Source organism: Oratosquilla oratoria, chromosome 21 (genome assembly GCF_046742065.1).
Source record: "Oratosquilla oratoria isolate Oo_2021 chromosome 21, ASM4674206v1, whole genome shotgun sequence".
Taxonomy (NCBI): Eukaryota; Metazoa; Arthropoda; class Malacostraca; order Stomatopoda; family Squillidae; genus Oratosquilla; species Oratosquilla oratoria.
In genome coordinates this window covers 30401469-30406347 of record NC_134797.1, presented here as the reverse complement: position 1 = coordinate 30406347, position 4879 = coordinate 30401469, and positions in this window count along the sequence as shown.

The window sequence follows — 4879 nt, the reverse complement described above, 5'->3', positions numbered from 1 at the left end:
GAACTAGTCCAAGGACAGCAGCATTTGGCCCAGTGTGCGGAATTCCCACCTCAGACTTCCGGGTCAGCTTGTACATCGTCATTTCCTGCAATACATACCTCGTTGTGGAACAAGGCCGTCTCGGGTGCATCTGGACCGGACACGGGGCAACCGCTAACACTGAGGAGTCCAAGATTGCAATGCTAATATCTGTAGGTTTGAATGCAAGCACCTACCTCGGCGATGCGAGTCGTCCGGCCAGATATCGACGTTTTCAAAATGACGATGTTTCGTATGAACGTGTTAATTGTCATCATCTGACGAAAATGTAAAGAATAAAAGATATCTGACTTGAGGTTTAAAGTCTATGTACACAAACGAACGAGCGCAAACGACGTTTAGATAAAATGTCGACATTATAGACAAAGCCAAGGTAGGATTAATATGTGTTCTCCTAATGGTTCGTGAGGGCATACAGAGCAACAATCAACGTGAAATGGTAATCCCTGATATTGATACTTGCAAGATATGACCAAATAACATATGTTTAGGTGGATGAGAGACCAGGAAACACGGATGCGGTGCTCGGAGGGGGCCACGTCCTTGGGTCGTGTTTCTGTGTATTTGATACTGACGTCTGGTGTGGCACAGTAATCAAACGGGACGGCTGTACTGAATATATATACGCGGCATTTGCTGGTTCTGATGTAGGTTATGGATGTCGGTGACGGAATAGGTAGGATCGTGTTGTGGTGTGTGTGGTAGGGTGAGGGGCTATCACTGTGCTTAAGATGAAGATGTGTAATGATGAGGCGAGATGGTCGGCCTTCGGGGGTGAAGACAGTAATAACCAGCGCTTCTATCCTTAGAGACATTAGTACACCAAAAGGATGGAGTCACAGGGGTAGTTACGGAAGGCAGCAGGAAGGAAAAACAGAAAAGTTAAATATTTTTTTTTATATGATTGCAGTCTCAAATCATGAAATAATATTTTGAGTAACTCCAGTCCATAAGGGTAAAGGATATTATTTCTATGGGTTAATACGTTTATATGAGACTGGTGTGTATGTAGAAATTAATGTGACGTCAGAGTTGTTGGAAATTCATTATTTTCTTTTTGTTGTGTTACGACAAAGAATAAGTGATCATAAATGTTATTTTTAATACTGATGTCGATAATGTTCGTTGATGGTTAATGTGTTGTTTATGTTGAATGACATGTTGATAGTGATGTGTGTGTGTGTGTGTTTTATTAGTGTGTGGCCTTTTCTATGTCACCATATCATAGTAGTAGCAGTAGAGGACTAATAACTAATTATCTGCTCTATGTGAAAAAGTAGAGGAAATACAAAGTTGATTGAGAGAGATGTTGGTTCTCAGCCCGGAGACTGAGAGTCGGCCCCTCGAGGTTGCACCGCCAGATGGAGGTGAGGGTGTTGATGGGCTTTGAAGACGTGATGCTGGGATGTGATTCTTTCTGATGTCCGTCTTGCGGGACTAATACATAAAGTACCAGTGCTTGATTGGTTGATCTCAACGGCTTTCTTTCTAGAAGAAAATCCATGATATGAACGACATAAACCACTTATATTGCCACATGGTGATTTTTTTCAGTCTAATGAACTCGGCCATGTTAATGAGTGTTCTCGTTTTTCTCTTATGGTCGTTGTCTTCTCCTTGTTCGTGTTCTTTTATCGTTACGTTTGCTACCGTCGTTCTTCTTTTTATATTTTTTATTTATTTATTTATTTTTTTGCTTATGTCATAAATTCTTGCTATCATGACCACTGTCATTCTTGCCCGTGTATGTGGCCAGAATCACGATGTATGTGCCCTTCTATTATAGGTTTACATTAATGTTATTATATAAACGGGAAACTGTCTGCATTTAACCATACTCAAAAAAACCTGCACTGTTGATATTGACATTGCTGGTCTTTTCGTCCGTTACCAATATTTTTTTATTCAATTTTGTTTGATTGCTTAATTATTCATATGTTTATTTATCAGTTTATCTATCCATTTATCTTGTGTTATCACTTATTATTATCATTACTTTTATCACTATCATTTTATTGCTGTTCTTGTTGCTGTTGTCGATAGCGTTGTTGATATTGACATTGCTGGTCTTTGCGTCCGTTATCAATATTCTTTATTTAATTTTGTTTCATTGCTTAATAATTCATATGTTTATTTATCAGTTTATCTATCCATTTATCTTGTGCTATCACTGTTATTATTATCATTACTTTTATCACTATTATTTTGTTGGTGCTCTTGTTGCTGTTGTCGATAGCGTTGTTGATTCTGTTCTTGCTGACACTACAGAATTCCGAAACGCTGCAGGAAACCGATGTTTATGTATCACGTGGCTATCCACACACACGAGGCCTGGCACACGTTCTGATATGTATGTATAGTAGTGTCATGCTTTACGCCCTTCGTTATCGACAGGGTTGCTACGGAGATGAAGAACCTGGCGACAGAAATGATACTCGGCGCGCAAGGGCTTGATCATGATCGTCTCCCTCTACACACTCTGCCACTGACGGAGTGAATGCTACTGAAATCAATTAAACCTACTGACGAGTGCCACAATAAAAGAGAAAGAGAGGGGAGACAAGGAGATGAGCAAGAGAGAGAAAGGAAGAGTAGAGAGAAGGGACATAAAGAGGAGGACAGAAAAAGAGAGGGGGGCAAAAGTAAGGGGCAGAGGAGAGAATGGGACGGGAGAAAGTGGGGCAGAAGACGGGAGGAAATAAGACAGGGAGAAAAGACGAAGAGAGGACCAACGGAGGAATGGAAAGAAGAGAGATGGTGACAGAGAGAGGCAGGGAGAGGAGACAGGAGACAAAGAGGGATGGGGAAAGGGAAAAAGGGAGATAGGGAGAAGGAAAGGGAGAAAGAGACAGACAGGGAGAGGGAAAGGAAGAAGGAAAGGGAAAGAGAGGGAGACATGGGAGAGATAAAGGGAGGGGGAGAAACGGAAAAAGAGAAGGGGCAGAGGACACACACACACACACACACACACACACACACACACACACACACACACACACACACACACACACACACACACACACACACACACACACACACACACACACACACACTGATTGAGTGGAGAGGGAAAGAAAAGGAGAGAGATACATCTCAATATGATTATTTCAATCATATTCTCTCGAACACAGCCTTGTTGGTTGATGTATTCAGTCAGAGCATTTTCAACAATAGTGCCCCCACCATCATAGAAATAAACCCATTTATCTAAGTATTTGAAGCATTGAATATCATGATAAGATATATCACACCAGCAGTACACTACAACTACATCATAATTTCCTTTCTAAAGAAAAAAAAAGAAAAATATTAACTTGTACACATATTTTGTATAAAAATGTTGACCTTTTTACAAAGGATTACAAAGGCGGAGCATGCCGACAGGAGACCTTTTGGTCCATATCTAGGTCGGATGCGAAAATATCATCATAATGATGAATAAATAAGTAAATGAATAAATAAAAACTATAATAATGTAAATAATGAATGAAATACATAAATGCACATAGTTAAAAAATAAACAAACAGGTAAATAGTAAATAATAATAAATTGACATATAACTAATAATAAATGAGAATCAAGCAAATAATAATAAACAGACAAATGATATCAAAACAAACCATATAAAACAAATGGCAGGCATTACAGCATCTTGCTTAGGTGTTTATTCAAAATTATTCTTAAAACTTCGAACTGAACTACATTGCACTGCCTCTGCAGGAAGTTTATTCCATTCATTAACTACACGGTTGGCCTCCCAATCTGTAAGCTGAAGCTCCTGACATGGTCCTATGAACTGAGCTTTACTGAAATCGGATATTTTAGAAGCCCAAGTATCTATTGAAATTTGTTTTAGTAGTTTGAATCTAAGTTGTGATCGCTATTTGCAACAGTTTCACCGACTTTTACATCGGTTATCATGCTTTTGCGGCTAGTGATCAATAGATCGAGTAAGTTTCCATGTTTTGTGGGCTCTTTTACATGCTGAACTAAGTAATTGTCACCGAGAAAATCAATCGAGCGACTACCTATATTGCCATGTTCAAGGGTAATCAAATCAATGCCAGTAAAATTGAAATCACCCATTATTTATCAATAAGTCCCGGTTGCATAAACTAGACAGTTCTTGAAACAACAGTTTGTCGTCGGCTAATGATAATGTCTTTGGCCTATATATTACACCTATATTCATTATATTGATTATATTGCATATCCGATATAATTGTTCCATTGGTGTGTGTGTGTGTGTGTGTGTGTGTGTGTGTGTGTGTGTGTGTGTGTGTGTGTGTGTGTGTGTGTGTGTGTGTGTGTGTGTGTGTGTGTGTTTGTGTGTGTGTGTGTGTGTGCGGATACTATTATGCCAATGACTTGAATATATATTTCAGACTAAGTGTGGTCTAACATTATGCTAAATTCCTTTGCTACATCGAGTCTTCCGAGACATTTTGTCGTTGCTGACGTCATGCAATTTCATTCAAAACTACGACTGTTTCGTCAGGGTTAGTTTCCAAATATTTCGTTCAGTTATAGGCAGTTTCGTTCATCTTCACATTCTACCGGGTGGCATACCGTTTCCATTTTATTCTGACAAATATCAAACTGTTTCATTCGTGTGCTATCGAGCGACAATTTGTTATAATATATGATAATTGCACATGAACTCGTTTTAAACCAAGGCGGTCATTAACCGACCAATCACCTGCTTCATCCCGCAATGACGTCATGTCGTCCCGAAGTCTCATTGGTCGAGGGTCATATGACGTTAAATCTCGGTCTTATATGCATACTTACCGTCCGACACATAACATAAGGTGAAATTATCTTGTCTGTTTCTGAGAT